Raw genomic sequence first — 20,619 nt, 5'->3', positions numbered from 1 at the left:
ACTCTCTTGAACTTTCTCTCTAGGAGACACTGTGAGGCCCACCTAAGAGCAGGCAGCCCAGGTAACCAAGGGCTCAACCTGAGGGAACCCCAGGTTGCTATTGGCGAAGCTCCAGCTAGCCTCTGTCTCCTCCTGTGCTCTGCCTCCTGGTAGCAGGTACTCTCCGGAGGGCCATACCAATCCTGCACCAGGCCAAGGGTCCACCTCCAGTGCAACACATCACATCTTTTCAGACAGAAGGATTCAATTTGCTGCACAATATTGGAGAAGTTTCTGTAAGATATTTGGGTTCATATTAGAGTTTTCATCTGCTTATTATCCCCAGACAAATGGACAGACTAAATGCAAAAATCAATCAATTAAAGTGTTCCTGCATTCTTATGTGAACCAATACCTGGATACTTGGGCTTCCTTACTTCTGTAGGCAGAGACATGCCATAATAACCATATTACAAAACCTAAGGAAACATTTCAAACTAAATGAATATACAAAATTATATGATTTATTTTACAACATTATTTTACAACAATAAATGTATTATTACAAAATTACCATCATAACACATAAAAACCAAACAAAAATATTTATTTAATACTCAATTCACACCATCACTCATACCATAAAATCATATTAAAATTATCCACATAGAAACCCTACAAAACAGGATCCTTTTTGTTTCTCCTATATTAGGCTTCCTCAGGGGATTTATCCAAAACAATCAATTTACATCTGTATTTATATAAATCAACAAAAGAGTTCTATGGTATGACTCTTCCCACTTCCCAAGATACTAATATTCCTTCAAGTTATTTTCACAAACTGTTCATCTTCATCCTTCAAACTGCTCTTGAAAACAGATTTCTTCTAGTCCCGCCATCATATCCACAACTTCAATTCTATATTCCAAAATAATTCTCACAGGTAAAAGGAAAAGAGATCACATTACTGACACACTAGCAGAACTACACTGGTACCGATAGAACAAAGAGTACAGTTTAAAGCACTCTGCACCATACACAAACTGATTCATGATAAAAAAGCGGAATGGCTTAACACAGCACTACGTGTACACATACCACACAGAAACCAAAGATCAGCAAATAAAGCACTCTTAACTGTCCCATCGGTTAAAACAGCATGACTAACCCAGGTCAGGGAGCGAGCATTGTCACTAGCTGGACCCATATTATGGAATACAATGCATCTTGAAATAAGATTATAGAGAAATTTCAAATTGTTCAAAGTAAGTCTGAAAATCTGGCTTTTCAAACAGGCTTTTTACAAAGAGAACAGAGAAAGTAAGGAAGGAAATGCGGGCATCAGTAAATCAGCACCCAGAACATAATTTCCATTTGCTCATCTGTTAATTATTTTACTCTCACTGATAATCATAGATAAAACTAGGAATTGCAAGAGTGAATTACATGTAATTCAACCACGAGATGTATTAAAAGGACAATATATAACACTCATCAAATAGCCTTTATATTGGAATCTTATGTTACCGGATATTTATTGGCACTTCTGTTAAGTATTAACAATTTTTTACTAGATGTACCTTTTTGTAAACCTTTGTGATGGTAAATAACTTAATGATGGTATAGAAAAGATTTTAAATAAATAAATAAATAAATAAATAAATACATAAATACATAAATACATAAATAAGTATCTCCATATCAACTTCAGAAATAGTCATTGACTTCTCATTTAATATCACTACTTCATATTGAATTATAAGCCTTAAAAATGCAATGTAAATATGCTGTTAATAATAAACAATCTCTATAAAAAATATATATAAACTATCTTTATTATGCATCAAAACTTACTTTTAAAAAATTGTGATACCAGGCTACTCAAAACTCACTGTTCCCATCCACAGAAAATTCCTCCACTATCCATCTTGTTTTAAAACCCTTTTCCACTATTCGAACTACAAAGATATTACACACATCATGTTTAACCATGTTAACACCATTATAAAAACTATATCATTTTATTTTACTCATCCACAACTGTTAGTGATTACCTGTTCCAGCCATATTTCCTTGCACGAATACCACACCGTTAGTATGACTGAAAATACCGCAGACGCGCGTTGGATCAATCTCCTCCCTTTTTAAACCCTAACCAATTAATTTTCAGCTCAAGATGCCAATAATTATTGAAGTGATGAAATTATTCAAGATAATTAGATTACTTAAAACAATTAGATTACTATGGTGCCCACACATTGAATCAATCTCCTCCCTTTTTCTTAAAGCCCTAACCAGTTTTCCACTAAAGATACCAATAAAAGCAATAAATTACTCAAGGTAATTAAATCACTTAAAAAAAAAAAAATTACAACAGAGCCTGCCATTCAATTTCCCAATTCAATCCCTTTGTATATTCATTGTTTAGTTTGAAATGTTTCCTTAGGTTTTGTGGTGTTGATTATTTTGGAAACAATTGGTGTATACCTTCTGAAATTTATCACATAATAACCATGTTAACCACGCTACCAGATACTCCCCCTTCTATGATGTATGGCTGCCATCCACAAACACCTATGCCCTTTACAGTGTCAATACACTTGTCCTGCTGCATATATCAAATATCAGGAAGTACAACGGTTCTGGTAAATCACACAGCAACCTCTGGAGCAAGCTGCTGTTTGGGCTAAGTCACAGGTAGATAAAAATGTCCGCCAGCCCTGCAATTTCAATGGGAAGGCCTTGTTTGGCTGAGTATTTGCAACCTGGAAGATTGCCAATGTAATACCAATTTTTAAAAAAGATCAAGGGGTGATCCAGGAAATTATAGACCAGTGAGTTTGACATCTGTGTCAGGCAAAATGGGAAAAACTTTCATAAAGAACATAACTGCTGAACATATAGATAAGCATAGTTTAATGGAATAAAGCCAACATAAATTTAGCCAAAGGAAATCTTGCCTCACAAATTTGCTACATTTTTTTTGAAGGAATAAATAAACATGTGGATAAAGGTAATCTAACTGATATAGTATTCCTGGATTTCCAGAAATCATTTAACAAAGTCCCTCATGGAAGACGTCTTAGGAAATTAGAAAGTCATGACATAGGGGGCAGTGTTCTATTGTGTTTTGCCAACTGGTTAAAAGATAGAAAACAGAGATTAGGTCTAGATAGTAAATTTTCCCAAGGGAAAAAGGTAAATAGTGGAGAGTCCCACGGATCTGTTAAGAAATTGCCATGCTGGGTCAGACCAAGGATCCATCAAGCCCAGCATCCTGTTTTTCAACAGAGGCCAAACCAGGCCACAAGAACCTGGCAATTACCCAAATACTAAGAAGATCCCATGCTACTGATGCAATTAATAGCAGTGGCTATTCCCTAAGTAAACTTGATTAATAGCCGTTAATGGTCTTCTCCTCCAAGAACTTATCCAAACCTTTTTTGAACCCAACTACATTAACTGCACTAAGCACATCCTCTGGCAACAAATTCCAGAGCTTTATTGTGCATTGAGTGAAAAATAATTTTCTTCGATTAGTCTTAAATGTGCTACTTGCTAATTTCATGGAATGCCCCCTAGTCCTTCTATTATTCAAAGTGTCAATACCCAATTCACATCTACTCGTTCAAGAACTCTCATGATCTTAAAGACCTCTGTCATATCCCCCCTCAGCCATCTCTTCTCCAAGCTGAACAGTCCTAACCTCTTCAGTCTTTCCTCATAGGGGAGCTGTTCATCCCCTTTATCATTTTGGTTGCCCTTCTCTGTACCTTCTCCATCCCAACTATATCTGTTCAGGGACAACTGCTTCTTCATTTATTTATAAATGACCTGGAAATGGGAACAACAAATAAGCTGATCAAATTTGCCATGGACACAACATTTTCAATGTTCTTAAATCACAAGAGGATTGGGAGAAATTGCAAGAGAGCATTGCAAAATTGGGAGACGACATGCAAATGGCAAATTAAATTTAATGTAGACAAGTACAAAGTGATACACTTAGGGAAGAGTAACCCAAATTAAAGCTACAAAAAGCAAAGTTCCATATAAGGAGTCATCACTCAGGAAAAGGATCTAGGTGTCATTGTTGAAATCTACTGCTCAGTGTGCAGCAGCAGCCAAGAAAACAAATAGAATGCTAGGAATTCTTAGAAAAGGAATGGAGAATAAAACAGAGTATATCATATTGCCTCTGTATCGCTCCATGGTGCAACCTTATCTTGAGTATTGTGCACAATTCTGGTCACCACATGTCAAGAAGGATATAGCAGAATTAGAAAAGGTACAGAGAAGGGTGTCCAAGATGATAAAGGTGATTGGAAAATTCCAATTTGAAAAAAGGCTAAAGAGGTCAGGACTCTTCAGCCTGGAGAAGAGACAGCTGAGGGGAGATATGATAGAGGTCTATAAAATAATGAGGGGAATGGAATGATTAAATGTTAATCAGTTGTTTATTCTTACAAAAAGTACAAAGACCAGGGAACACACAATAAAGTTACTGGGTAATACATTTAAAACTAATAAGAGATAATTTATTTTTGCTCAACACATAATTAAGCCCTGGAATTCATTGCCAGAGGATGTGGTAAAAACTATTAGTATAAGAACATAAGAACATAAGAAATGCTATACTGGGTCAGACCAAGGGTCCATCAAGCCCAGTATCATGTTTCCAACAGTGGCCAATCCAAGCCAAAAGTACTTGGCAAGTTCTAAGACAATACATGGATCACAAGCTACTATTACTTATTAATTACCATAATAGCAATTTATGAATTTATCCTTGAGGAACTTATCCAAACTTTTTTTAAACCTAGTTACACTAACTGCTGTAACCACATCCTCTGCCATTGAATTCCAGAGTTTAACCATGCATTGAGTGAAAAAGAATTTTCTTTGATTTGTTTTAAATGAGCTACTTGCTAACTTCATGGAGTGCCCCTTGGTCCTTATACTATCTGAGAGAGTAAATAACCAATTTACATTAACTTGCTCAAGTCCTTTCATGATTTTATAGACTTCTATCATATCCCCCATAACTTCTTTAGCCTGTCCTCATAGGGCAGGCATTCCATGCCCCTTATCATTTTGACAACCCTACTCTGAACTTTTTCCAGTGCAGCTAAATCCTTTTTAAGATGAGGTGACCAGAAATGCACACAGTATTCAAAGTGCGGTCTCACCATGGAGCAATACAGAGGCAATATGACATCCTCCATTTTATTTTTCAATTCCTTCTTAATAAGTACTAACAATCTGTTTACTTTTTTGATTGCCACAGGACATTGGGCCAACAAATTCAAAGTATTATCCATTATGACGCCTAAGTCTCTTTTCTGGGTGGTAACTCCTAAGATAGAACTTAACATTGTGTAACTACAGTATGGGTTATTTTCTCTATATGCATCACTTTGCACTTGTCCAAGTTAAATTTCATCTGCCATTTGGAAGCCCAATCTTCCAGTCTCACAAGGTCCTCCTGCAATTCATAACAATCTGCTTGAGATTTAACTATTCTGCATAATATTGTGTCATCCGCAAATTTGATCACCTCACTCATCGTACTCATTTCAAGATCATTTATAAATATATTAAAAAGCACCTGTCCAAGTACAGATCCCTGAGGGACTCCACTGTTTACTTTTTTCCACTGTGAAAACTGACCATTTAATCCTACTCTCTGTTTTCTGTCTTTTAACCAACATACAATCCACAAAAGGATATCACCTCCTGTACCATGACTTTTTAGTTTTCTTAGAAGCCACTCATGCAGGACTTTGTCAAATCCCTTCTGAAGATCCAAATACACCACATCTACCAGTTCACCTTTGTCCACATGTTTATTCACCCCTTCAAAATAAAATGTAGGAGATATGTGAGGCAAGACTTCTCTTGGGTAAATCCATGTTGGCTGTGTCCCATCAAACCATGTCTATCTAAATGTTTTGTGATTTTTTCTTTATAACATTTCCATGATTTTTCTCTCACTGAAGTCAAGCTCACTGGTCTATAGTTTCCCAGATCACCCCTGGATCCCTTTAAAATATAGGGCTTACATTGACCATCTTCCAATCTTCAGGTACATTGGATGATTTTAATGATAGATTACACATTTTTACTAATAGTTCTGAAATTTAATTTTTTAGTTCTTTCAGAACCCTGGGGTGTATACCTTCTTGTCTAGGTGATTTACTGCTCTTCAGTTTGTCAATCAGGCCTACCAAAACGTCCAGGTTCATGGTGATTTGGTTCAGTTGATCTGAATCATCACCCATGAAATCCTATGTTTAAAAAAAGTTTGGACAAGCTCCTAGAGGGAAAGTCCATTAACAATTATTAAGGGAGAGTTGCAGAAATCCACTGCATATTCTTAGCATAAGCAGCTTGTAATCTATCTACCCCTTGGGATCCTGTCAGGTACTTATGACCTGGCTTAGCCACTGTTGGAGACAAGACACTGGGCTTGATGGATCCTTGGTCTTACCCAGTATGACAATAATGTTCTTATGTAACCTGTGGCTGCATATGCCTTCACTAAAAATGATGTCACTTTTTTAGAACCTTTTCCTGTGCTACACCATATTGGGAATGTGGCACACCAATTGAAATTACCTACCAAATTCACAATGTGTTTCATGTATCTCTTCTTAAAATGGCAGTCCTGTCCTGACCCTACAGATCACCACCATGACCCTTTATTGTGTTGGTGGAAGAGGATACCCAATATGAGTTTTCAAAGATTCTTCACTCTAGAAAACTGAAGAAAAAACTTCAATACCTTCTTGCTTGGAAGGACTATGGTCCAGAAGAGAATTCATGGGAACCTACCAGCAATACTCAGGCACCTAAATTGATCCATACATTTCAATAACACTTTCCTAAAAAAACAGGACCTAAGAGATTGGGAAAGGGACCGTGCCGGGGTAGGGGGTGGGGGCTTTGTACTGTTAGAACTCACCAGAAGAAACTTCTGTCTTTGAAGCAGCAGACCTCCGAGCCTTCTGCCTCTGTATCTGAGGGAAACATTGACACTGCAAGCATACTTTGTGACTCTGCCAATACACACTATAGATGCATGCATGCACAGTTACACGCATAGGGGATGATGCAATACAGTGCACTTAGCCCAGCGCACTGAATAAACTGCAGTTGAACATGGGTTGTATAGGCGCCAACTAATCCCATTTCGCAATAAGAGGATTGGTGCCTCTACAATGTATGGCCAACATGGCATGAAACTAATAGCGCTCATCTCATGCAAATGCATGTGAATGAGGCTATTAGCTATTCACTCGCTATGCAAAAGAAAAAAAAATGTGCTTCTAGGATGCACATTTTATCGATCAGAAATTAACGCCTGCCCAGAGCAGGCGTTATTGCTGAGCACTACTAAAACTAGTACAGAAAAGAAGAAAAGACTGCTTTTCTGTACTGCCTCCTACTTAATAGCATTGGGATATTAAGTAGGAGGAACAACTCATTAAAAAAATAATTTAAAAACAAGTTTTAAAAAAGTGCTGGCAGGGGTTAGGAAAATGGACACTGATAAAGTCAGCATCCATTCTCCTAACCTGACTACCGGCACCAGAATAAGTGTATAAATCAATATTAAAGTGTTGGGCACTTAATATTAATTTATTCACTCCTTCACTTTCAGGACAGCCAGTATCTGTCCAACCGAAGAGCACAAGGGTCCACTTAACATAACAATACCCATACCTCTTACTCCCTTTCCCTCTCCTTCCAATCCCTCAAATGCCCTCACGCATGCCTGCCTGTCTCCACTCCATGTCCTCCCCTCCACTCCCCCTCAGCATTCCTCCCTTAGTCTACTTCTGCCCAAAAACCCTGCATTCTCCTCCTCTTCCTCTCTCTCTAATCCTTTTTGTAGTTGAACTTCACCATACTTCTATTACTCTTCACACCCCCCCCCCCCACCTAATTATAGAACCAGCAGCAGGAGGAAGAGGAGGACTGGGGAGGGGCACATTTTGGACTTCAGAGAGGCAAGACAATCAAGCTGTGCTTTTTTCCTATCCACTCCCTTTCCTTGCTCCCACCCGCTTGCTGGTTTCTCTCTTGCTCCCTCTGTCCCCTTGCCCTCCCCCATTACACTCTTCTCTCTGCACTCATGATGACCCTTCTATCAATCTTTCTCTCTCTTTATCCTTCCCTACCTTGAGGTAGAGCTGGAATTGGAGACAGGAATTGTCTGCTTCCTGCTGCAGTTGTGCTGTTGCAGCCTGGGAGTTCAGCAGATGCATTGACAGCTGGCTGCCACTGTTATGCTGAGCCCATTGTGGCCCAGACCATACTGATGCCTATGAAGAAGAGAGCTGCAGTGGCAGCAGTTGGGTTGCATCTTCTTCCTTGCTGCCCAGCTGACTGCTGATTTGAGCTACAAGGCTGTGTTTCCTTAAGATTCAAATAAACAGTCAATCACCAGGTCGCAGAGAAGGAAGACATGGCCTGTTGTCTTCTGCTGCAGCTCTTCTCCTTGATTCTGTTGGGGGGTGAGGGAGAATTTATGCAACCACAAAATTTGAGAGGCTGGAGGACTGGCAGACTAAGGTGGTAAAACAGCTAATCCACCATGTCTGTATCCCAATTTGGCTTGGACCTCAGATTGCAGAAATTCCATAGAACCTGGACAATTCTGTGTGAAGAGCTGGATTTTGTGGCCCTTCCCATGGCCATGGAATGGTGGAGACCAAGATTAATGGGTAAGATAGAAAGAGATAAAGAATAAAATTGAACATGCAGTCCAATTTGGGAGACAACAATCCGAAGTGAAGGATGAACAGATAATAAAATAGTTAAAGGAAAATGAGATGAGAACAAAAATAAAGATAGGATAGAAAAAAATTATCCAGGAGAGCTATGTATACAAATCTTGCAAAAAAATCACAAATCCAAAGGCCATCAAAGGAGAAGCATGCTTACATTAACAGTCATGATGTAATGCAAATCAGAAAAGTATAAGGGTATATTCACTTCAGAAGAGGAAAAAGGTTGAAAAGAAGTAGTTCTTTATAAAACCCATGTATTAAAAAGTGCATTAAATTCAGTTGCATGCATTATCCTCATTATCCCTATGAATATGTAGAAAGTTAATGATATGCAAGCATGTGTAAATTCAACCATGTAAAATATACACCAAAATGTGAACATTAAAATTTCAGCAAGTGGTTCTTGATGTGAATAAAGAATAATATCCTACAAGTGGTCTGGCTTCTGTGGCTGGTAGATGGACTATACTAAATCCTTAGTCTTGAGGACCAGAATAATTGTGTAGACTGTCTGGGGTAATTGTTTTTTTCTGACATCTTCTACTGTGTTACTATGCTACAAATGGTATCACATTCTCCTGTTTCATGCAAAGTAAATCTCTTGGTATAAATTAAGAATTTTTTTATCCATACTAATGCACAATATTACTTTGCAAAAGTGAATATGGGGAGGTGGAGAATGGCAGCAAAAGGTTTGCAAGGGCACCTAATACCCTTGCTCCAGCCCTGTAGACAAAGCATTTAGGGAGGATAATTGTGGTATCCACAGAGATAGTCAATATGGAAGGGGATGTCATATGGAAAAAAGTTAGGAAATTCAGTCTTGGAGTGTTCATGGCTGCAGTGGGACATCCAAACAGCTATGTCAGAAGCACAATCTGAGATCTGGATCTGAATTCTGGGTAAAGGTTCTAGTACAGAGAGAGAGAGATCTGTGAGTCTTCAGCTTAAAGACGGTATTGAATAGCATTGGAGGAGATCAGTGCACCAAATGAATGAGGGTAAAGAGTGAAGGGAAAGAAAAGAGAGCCCAGAACAAGGTCTTGGAGAATACTGACTATTAACAGGACAGTGGTAGAGGAGGAACCACCAAAAATGCACTAATGATATGATGGGAGAGATAACCGGAGACATTATTAAATTGCCTGGAGCCTAGGGATAGAGGTGTTTAACATATGTAAATAATAAATAAAGAAAATTGATTAAAAATTAATTACTGAGTTTGTTGTCCTGATGAGGTTCAACCTGCTTAGGAAACGATAATTGTTTGCTTTATTGGAATGTGCAAATTGTTGTGCCAAGCCTGGCTCATGCTTATATTCAGAAATATAATTACTATGGAGGGTGTTTGTTTTGTTTATTATTCCCTCCAATCAGTATTTGTGTGTGTGTGTGTTCATTTTATAGCTGGAAAATATTATTAGAAAATGCTGCAGCAAGACCAGAAGATGTATCATGTTTGGGCCATGGACATAGAAGGAACATTTGTAACATTTTCAAATATAGTTTTTATTTTATTGGCTAAAGTTCTCTGGCCATTTTGTAGGTCAGAACCTATATCTAAGTTGGACCAGATTAGTTGCATTCATTGGCTCACCAAATTCAGAACATGTATTTTTATTGCTTGGGGTTATTCATTTATTTTTTAAATCTTGAACTCTTGCTCTTTATGTTGTAATGTCAGTCATATTTTTTCCTATGTGTTAGACTCCCTCATGACCATGCAATATGTCAGTAGTCACACTTTCCTGAAGCACATATGGCATGAACAGATGCAAAGGCAATACAGAAAAGTTCTCCCACAAGTGGATATAACCCACTAGCCCCCTCTCTTACTTATTTTATTTTTTTAAAGTTTGAAGATAAAATTGCATTTGTTAAGTCCTCTTGAAATGAGATTCAAGATATCTGTGGTTACAGAGTGAATAATCATGAGATAAGATGGAAGCTTATTCTGAGAAAACTTCAGTAAGACAACAAAGCTACCAGTGGGGAACTGCCAAGGGTTGATAAGGAACATAGACTGAAGTGTGCTTGGGAGGAAAAAAAATAATACAGAAGCTGAAGAGAAACTTTCCAGCAGGCTGAAATAAATAAACTTTGTCAGGTCAACATTATTCATTCTTTACAGTGCATTAAGGAGCTTTGTTTACTTTTGTCTATAGAGACCAGCAATGGGTCTACATGAGAAACTATTTCTAAGTAAACAAAATGTGAGCCAAGATCAATTCCATTTTTATAGTGGGTTAGGGGACCTTATTTATATTATTTTCCTGTATTTTATTTTCTGTCATCCATTAAAGTCTCTCTAACTAGGGAGTAACAGCATCTAATACAATGCTCAATTTCATTTCTCTTAGTCTTAGTATAGAAGATTAGGTTTTCTTTTCTTTTTTTGTTCTACAACTTATTCGAAAACAGGAAAGCGTGTACTTCCAGCCCTCAAAATCAGTAAGGAGAGGTGGGACTTTCAGTTCTTTTTCTCCCTCATTATTTATTTTCAAAGGCTTAAAAATTGAACATATGTAGTGGAAGAACAGTGACTCCACAACTTCAAGATCTAAATCTATTAGGGATGTGCAGAGCAAAATTTTATGTTCATATTTCTTATGTCCGAAAGTGGGTCCCACTTGCGGCCAATATGGACATAAAAAAAATCTAATGAGTTGGGTATATGTACATATGTCGCCCATTAAAGTCAATGGGGGAAGGATTTCCAGCCTATTTTTGGCTGCAGAATTGTGGTTTTCTTATCAATTGGCCCAGGAGAGAGTTCCCTTTCCTTTGTGCAGGGAAGTACTCCCTGGAAAGGGTCCACCCCTAGAGTTGTGTGTACCCGGTGTTTACATTGGCGTCCAGTGAATATCGTTGGCGTCTAGTGAATTCCGTTGGCGTCTAGTGAATTCAGACGGTACTTACGCACTTCAGCAGATGACAAAGGAATTGGAGGATCTCTCAGAAATAAGAATACGTGTGGGAATACAAGGTCTGGATGAACAGGCAGGCACAGCAATGGAGTTAAAACAGCAGTAGGAACACAAGGCCTGGATGAACAGGCACTTCATTCGAGGACAGAGGTCAATCCCAGCTAGGGACACAAGGCCTGCATGAACAGGCACAGGAACTAGGTTAAAACACTGGTAGCTCGCCAGCATCTTTCTGATGCATGCTAGAATATTGGCAGCGGTATGGGCATGGTCCGTCAGGTGGGTGTGCAGTAAAGCCCACCTCCACCCTCATGCTTGTTCAGGGAAGGACTCCCTGGAACGGGTCCACCCCTAGAGTTGTGTATACCCGGTGTTTACATTGGCGTCCAGTGAATATCGTTGGCGTCTAGTGAATTCCATTGGCGTCTAGTGAATTCAGACTGTACTTACGCACTTCAGCTGATGACAAACGAATTGGAGCCTAGGATCTCTCACAAATAAGAATACGTGTGGGAACACAAGGCCTGGATGAACAGGTACATCATTCGAGGACAGAGGTCAATTCCAGCTAGGGACACAAGGCCTGCATGAACAGGCACAGCAACCAGGTTAAAACACTTGTGGGAACACAAGGCCTGGATGAACAGGCACAGCCACTGAGTTAAAACACCTGTGGGAACACAAGGCCTGGATGAACAGGCACCGCCACTGAGTTAAAACACCTGTGGGAACACAAGGCCCGGAAGAATGGGTACAGCAACTGAGTTAAAACACCTGTGGGAACACAAGGCCGGGATGAAGAGGCGCAGCAGTCGAGCACAGAGGTCGATCCCAGCTAGGGACACAAGGCCTGGATGAAGAGGCACATCATTCGAGGACAGAGTTCAATCACAGCTAGGGACACAAGCCGCGGAGGAAAAGACACTAACCAGGATCCTCCAAGCCCTCATTTTCTCCAAATTAGACTACTGCAACTCTACATTTCTTGGACTCCCTTCCTCATACACAAAACCACTCCAAATGGTTCAAAACGCAGCAGCCCGTCTACTAACAAACACTAGGAAAAGAGACCACATTTCCCCAGTCCTAAAAGACCTCCACTGGTTACCAATTCAGTTCAGAGTCATTTACAAATCCATCACCTTGATATACAAAATCTTTCACCAACACACCATAATCGACCTACAAATTCCTCTCCGTTTATACAAATGCACAAGACCGACCAGGGAAGCCTACAGAGGATGCCTCCTTGTTCCACCCTCCAAAACCACTTATCACAGCACCTTTAGAGATTGAGCCCTTTCCACAGCAGGTCCACCGTTATGGAACTCCATCCCCCCAGATCTCAGAAATGAACCTTGCCTCCTAACCTTTCGGAAAAGACTCAAGACATGGCTTTTCAGGCAAGCCTTCCCGAACTGCACCTAACACACACCATCAATAAATTCTCAGCTCAGAAGCTGTATATATTGGACGCCATATTTGTAATGTACTCTTGTATATTTTTATATTCTACACATGTATATAATTAACCTCCTCTATCCCTCTTTATTTCTTACACTCCCAGTTCATAGCCCCAGTTAATTGTAACTGCATCTCTTCACCACGTGTATTTATGTTATAGGTTGTTTTCTTTGCACCCCTATTTTCTGTAAAGCGACATCATGTGAACGATTTCATGAATGCCGGTATAAAAAAACCTTAAATAAATAAAATAAATAAGTAAGTACCGCAAGGGAAAGTTGAAAACAACTTTGAAGAGGGAGTTCAAGAGGGCGTGAAATTGTAAAGAGGTAAATGGGTGGGGTCCGTGCAGTCCGCCCGCAGGATTCAACCCGGCGGGTTCGGTCGGACCGGGGTTTCGGCGGATCCCCCACCCCCACCCCTTTCGCGGGGGGTGGGGGAGGGGCGGGGAACGCCTCCCGGATGGCCCCGGCCCCCGCAGGGCGCATTTCCTCTGCGGCGGTGTGCCGCGACCGGCTACGGTTCGGCTGGGAAGGCCCAGGGGGGGCAGGTGGCCCGCTGCTCCAGCGGCGCGTGTTATAGCCCCCCCTCCCGGCGTTTCCTCCTTCCCCTTTGGCAACTGTTAACTTGTCTTAACCTCATTCACTACATCTATGCAGACGATGTTCAGATTCTTATTCCCATAACAGAATCTATTAACAAACTTGGCTATTCTTACAAGCCTTCCCTGATCCTTCAAACTTTCACTAGATAAGTAAAGCTACTCAGCTTTCAATATGGAACTTCGCCCCTCCAATATTCTCCTCATTTAGCTACCCTACTTATGCACTTCAGAAAATGACAAAGGAATTGGAAGATCTCTCAGAAATAATAATACGTGTGGGAACACAAGGTCTGGATGAACAGGCAGGCACAGCAATGGACTTAAAACACCAGTAGGAACACTAGGCCTGGATGAAGAGGCACATCATTCTAGGACAGAGGTCAATCCCACCTATGGACACAAGCCGCGGAGGAAAAGAAACTAACCAGGATTCCCTCCGTAACGGCGAGTGAAGAGGGAAGAGCCCAGCGCCGAATCCTTGCTCGTCCGGCGGGCGCGGGAAATGTGGCGTACGGAAGATCGCCTCTCTGGCGCCGCTCGGGGCCCCAAGTCCTTCTCATCAAGCCTCAGCCCGCGGACGGTGTTAGGCCGGTAGCGGCCCCCGGCGCTCCGGGACCGGGTTTTCTCGTAGTCTGTTTGTTTGGGAATGCAGGCCAAAGTGGGTGGTAAACTCCATCTAAGGTTAAATACCATTTCCGGCGCGTGTTATTGCCCCCCCCCCCCCCCGGCAGCAGCTTCGCCGTTTCCCCCGCCGTTTCCTCCTTCCCCTTTGCCAACTGTTAAGTAGTCAACCTCATTCACTACATCTATGCAGACGATGTTCAGATTCTTATTCCCATAACAGAATCTATTAACAAAGCCATCGCACTTTGGAACAACAGCTTACAAGCCATCACTAATCTCCTCAACAGTCAAAGCATGAGATCTTATTAAGAAACTGACATTATCCTCAACAAATTCTTACTCCTAGCAAAACCTATACCAAGTAAGTACACAGGGGTCTGTATTTTCATACCCCATTGCTTGCTGTTTGAATACCGCTCTTGCCGTACCGACCCGCAGGGTCCACCTAGGGACACAAGCTGTGGAGGAAAAGAAACTAACCAGGATTCCCTCAGTAACGGCGAGTGAAGAGGGAAGAGCCCAGCGCCGAATCCCCGCCTGTCCGGCGGGCGCGGGAAATGTGGCTTACGGAAGACCGGCTCCCCAGCGCCGCTCGGGGGCCCAAGTCCTTCTGATGGAGGATCAGCCGGCGGACGGTGTTAGGCCGGTAGTGGCCCCCCAATAAAACCACCAAAGACTGCTTCTATAAACTGCAAGTTTAAAAAAGGATAAGACCACTCTTCCACGCCAAACACTTCAGAACCATCCTCCAAGCCCTCATTTTCTACTACTGCAACTCTACATTACTTGGACTCCCTTCCTCATACACGAAACCACTCCAAATGGTTGAAAACGCAGCAGCCCGTCTACTAACAAACACTAGGAAAGGAGGCCACATTTCCCCAGTCCTAAAAGACCTCCACTGGTTACCAATTCAGTTCAGAGTCATTTACAAATCCATCACCTTGATATAAAAAATCATTCACCAACACACCATTATCGACCTACAAATTCCTCTCCGTTTATTCAAATGCACAAGACCGACCAGGGAAGCCTACAGCGGATGCAATGCCGGTATAAATAAATAAAGTAAATCAATAAAATCAATAAGTACGTAAGGGAAAGTTGAAAACAACTTTCAAGAGCGAGTTCAAAAGGGCGGGAAACCGTTAAGAGTTAAACGGGTGAGGTGCGTGCAGTCCACCTGGAGGATTGAACCCGGCGGGTTCGGTGGGACCGGGGGTGGTTTAGGCGCATCCCCCACCCCTTTCGCGGGGGGGGCGGGGAACGCCTCCCGGATGGCCCCGGCCCCGTCCAGGAATAAAAAAATAAAGTAAATATATAAAATCAATAAGTACGTAAGGGAAAGTTGAAAACAACTTTCAAGAGCGAGTTCAAAAGGGCGGGAAACCGTTAAGAGTTAAACGGGTGAGGTGCGTGCAGTCCGCCTGGAGGATTGAACCGGGCGGTGGGTTCGGTGGGACCGGGGGTGGTTTCGGCGCATCCCCCACCCCTTTCGCGGGGGGGCGGGGAACGCCTCCCAGACGGCCCCGGCCCCGTCCAGGAATAAAAAAAATAAAGTAAAGCAGTAAAATCAATAAGTACGTAAGGGAAAGTTGAAAACAACTTTCAAGAGCGAGTTCAAAAGGGCGGGAAACCGTTAAGAGTTAAACGGGTGAGGTGCGTGCAGTCCGCGGCCCCGGCCCCGTCCAGGAATAAAAAAATAAAGTAAATATATAAAATCAATAAGTACGTAAGGGAAAGTTGAAAACAACTTTCAAGAGCGAGTTCAAAAGGGCGGGAAACCGTTAAGAGTTAAACGGGTGAGGTGCGTGCAGTCCGCGGCCCCGGCCCCGTCCAGGAATAAAAAAATAAAGTAAATATATAAAATCAATAAGTACGTAAGGGAAAGTTGAAAACAACTTTCAAGAGCGAGTTCAAAAGGGCGGGAAACCGTTAAGAGGTAAACGGGTGGGGTGCGTGCAGTCCGCCTGGAGGATTCAACCCGGCGGGTTCGGTGGGACCGGGGGTGGTTTCGGCGCATCCCCCACCCCTTTCGCGGGGGGGGCGGGGAATGCCTCCCAGACGGCCCCGGCCCCGTCCAGGAATAAAAAAAATAAAGTAAAGCAGTAAAATCAATAAGTACGTAAGGGAAAGTTGAAAACAACTTTCAAGAGCGAGTTCAAAAGGGCGGGAAACCATTAAGAGTTAAACGGGTGAGGTGCGTGCAGTCCGCGGCCCCGGCCCCGTCCAGGAATAAAAAAATAAAGTAAATATATAAAATCAATAAGTACGTAAGGGAAAGTTGAAAACAACTTTCAAGAGCGAGTTCAAAAGGGCGGGAAACCGTTAAGAGGTAAACGGGTGGGGTGTGTGCAGTCCGCCTGGAGGATTCAACCCGGCGGGTTCGGTGGGACCGGGGGTGGTTTCGGCGCATCCCCCACCCCTTTCGCGGGGGGGCGGGGAACGCCTCCCGGACGGCCCCGGCCCCGTCCAGGAATAAAAAAAATAAAGTAAAGCAGTAAAATCAATAAGTACGTAAGGGAAAGTTGAAAACAACTTTCAAGAGCGAGTTCAAAAGGGCGGGAAACCGTTAAGAGGTAAACGGGTGGGGTGCGTGCAGTCCGCCTGGAGGATTCAACCCGGCGGCGGGTTCGGTGGGACCGGGGGTGGTTTCGGCACATCCCCCACCCCTTTCGCGGGGGGGCGGGGAACGCCTCCCGGACGGCCCCGGCCCCGTCCAGGAATAAAAAAAATAAAGTAAAGCAGTAAAATCAATAAGTACGTAAGGGAAAGTTGAAAACAACTTTCAAGAGCGAGTTCAAAAGGGCGGGAAACCGTTAAGAGTTAAACGGGTGAGGTGCGTGCAGTCCGCGGCCCCGGCCCCGTCCAGGAATAAAAAAATAAAGTAAATATATAAATCAATAAGTACGTAAGGGAAAGTTGAAAACAACTTTCAAGAGCGAGTTCAAAAGGGCGGGAAACCGTTAAGAGTTAAACGGGTGAGGTGCGTGCAGTCCGCGGCCCCGGCCCCGTCCAGGAATAAAAAAATAAAGTAAATATATAAAATCAATAAGTACGTAAGGGAAAGTTGAAAACAACTTTCAAGAGCGAGTTCAAAAGGGCGGGAAACCGTTAAGAGGTAAACGGGTGAGGTGCGTGCAGTCCACCTGGAGGATTGAACCCGGCGGGTTCGGTGGGACCGGGGGTGGTTTCGGCGCATCCCCCACCCCTTTCGCGGGGGGGCGGGGAACGCCTCCCGGACATCCCCGGCCCCATCCAGGAATAAAAAAAATAAAGTAAAGCAGTAAAATCAATAAGTACGTAAGGGAAAGTTGAAAACAACTTTCAAGAGCGAGTTCAAAAGGGCGGGAAACCGTTAAGAGGTAAACGGGTGGGGTGCGTGCAGTCCGCCTGGAGAATTCAACCCGGCGGCGGGTTCGGTGGGACCGGGGGGGCTTTCGGCGCATCCCCCACCCCTTTCGCGGGGGGGGCGGGGAACGCCTCCCGGACGGCCGCAGGGCGCATTTCCTCCGCGGCGGAGCGCCGCAACCGGCTCCGTGTCGGCTGGGAAGGCCCAGGGGGGGCAGGTGGCCCGCCGCTCCGGCGGCGCGTGTTATAGCCCCCCCTGGCAGCAGCTTTGCCGTTACCCCCGCCGTTTCCTCCTTCCCCTTTGCCAACTGTTAAGTAGTCTTAACCTCATTCACTACATCTATGCAGACGATGTTCAGATTCTTATTCCCATAACAGAATCTATTAAGAAAGCCATCGCACTTTGGAACAACAGCTTACAAGCCGAAGCCACCACTAATCTCCTCAACAGTCTAAACCTGGTCCTCAATGCCTCTAAAACTAAACTCCTCTTCATTTCCTACAAGCAAGAAAACCTCCCATCTCAGATCCATCACAAACACCTTCTCACCCACAACCATGTGAGAGACCTGGGAGTAATTATAGACAACCGTCTTGACCTAAAGAATATGATCCAAACCACAACTGTAAGATATAATATTATATCTTAATGGGCCTCGACAAAGGAAACTCTTTCCTATTGATCTTGTTAGACCTTTCCGCAGCGTTCGACACGGTCAACCACGCCATCCTCCTAAACCAGCTTTCGTCCATAGGAATCAGCGGCACCGTCCGATCCTGGTTCAAAACGTTTCTCGATAACAGAGGTTACAAAGTTAAACTCCAAAACAAGGAATCCTCAAGATTTGACTCTGTCATAGGAGTCCCTCAAGGTTCTTGATTATCTCCGACCCTATTTAATATCTATCTTCTTCCTCTCTGCCAACTTCTTACCGACCTCAATCTAAAGTACTTCCTTTACGCAGATGATATTGAAATCATCATCCATATCAAAGACACATACTCTAAAACTCTTGACTACTGGGAAACATGCCACCAGAAAATCAAACAAGTAGTAAACAACCTACACCTCATCTTAAACTCATCCAAGACAGAAATCCTACTCATCTCTCCTGAAAACAATATCTCCAACACTACTCTTCCCACCAACCTACCTACCACACAAGTTACAGACTTAGGAGTGATAATAGACAACCGGCTAAACTTCAAGGCACATATCAACAAAACAACCAAAGACTGCTTCTATAAACTCCAGGTTCGGAAGAGGATAAGACCTCTTTTCCATGCTCAAGACTTCAGAACGATCATCCAAGCAGTCATTTTTGCGAAATTAGACTACTGCAGTTCCCTATTGCTAGGTCTGCCCTCATCCTATTCCAAACCACTACAGATGGTTCAAAATTCAGCAGCCCGATTACTAACAGGCGCAAGAAAGAGAGACCACATATCTCCCATTCTGAAAGAGTTACATTGGCTACCCGTCCACTTCCGTATCATCTATAAAGCCATATGTGTCATCTTCAAAACTATTCATCAACGCATCTTATGCACTTTAGCTGATGACAAAGGAATCGGAAAATCTCTCAGAAATAAGAATACGCGTGGGAACACAAGGTCTGGATGAACAGGCACATCATTTGAGGACAGATGTCAATCCCAGCTAGGGACACAAGCAGCGTAGAAAAAGAAACTAACCAGGATTCCCTCAGTAACGGCGAGTGAAGAGGGAAGAGCCCAGCGCCGAATCTCCGCCACTCCGGGTTCGGGGATCTGAACCCGACTCCCTTTCGATCGGCCGAGGACGACGGAGGCCATCGCCCGTCCCTTCCGAACGGCGCTCGCCTATCTGTTAGGACCGGCTGACCCATGTTGAACTGCTGTTCACATGGAACCCTTCTCCACTTCGGCCTTGAAGAAGAATGCTCAGTCTGTTTAAAAGAACAAAATTAACGGACCCACTCAAGGAATATGCTCAGTCTGTTTAAAATAAGAAAATTAACGGACCCACTCTGAAGGTCAATGCTCAGTCTGTTTAAAAGAACAAAATTAACGGACCCACTCAAGGACTATGCTCAGTCTGTTTAAAAGAACACAATTAACGGACCCACTCTGAAGGTCAATGCTCAGTCTGTTTAAAATAGCAATATCAACAGACCCACTCTGAAGGACAATGCTCAGTCTGTTTAAAATAACAAAATGGAACTGCCCAGCTAGGGACACAAGGCCTGGAGGAACAGGCACATCATTGGTGGACAGAGGTCAATCCCGGCTAGGGACACAAGGCCTGGAGGGACAGGCAGGCACAGCAATGGAGTTAAAACACCAGTAGAAACACAATGGCTGGAGGTACAGGCAGGAACAGCAACGGAGTTAAAACACTTGTGGGAACACAAGGCCTGGAGGAACAGGCACATCATTGGAGGACAGAGGTCAATCCCAGCTAGGGACACAAGTCGCATAGGAAAAGAAACTGACCAGGATTCCCTCAGTAACGGCGAGTGAAGAGGGAAGAGCCCAGCGCCGATTCTCCACCACTCCGGGTTCGTGGATCTGAACCCGACTCCCTTTCGATCGGCCGAGGACGACGGAGGCCATCGCCCGTCCCTTCCGAATGGCGCTCGCCTATCTGTTAGGACCGGCTGACCCATGTTGAACTGCTGTTCACATGGAACCCTTCTCCACTTCGGCCTTGAAGAAGAAAGCTCAGTCTGTTTAAAATAAGAAAATTAACGGACCCACTCTGAAGGTCAATGCTCAGTCTGTTTAAAATAGCAATATCAACAGACCCACTCTGAAGGACAATGCTCAGTCTGTTTAAAATAACAAAATGGAACTGCCCAGCTAGGGACACAAGGCCTGGAGGTACAGGCAGGAA

This window comes from Rhinatrema bivittatum, chromosome 5 (genome assembly GCF_901001135.1).
Source record: "Rhinatrema bivittatum chromosome 5, aRhiBiv1.1, whole genome shotgun sequence".
NCBI lineage: Eukaryota > Metazoa > Chordata > Amphibia > Gymnophiona > Rhinatrematidae > Rhinatrema > Rhinatrema bivittatum.
Note: the sequence above shows the minus strand (reverse complement) of the source record.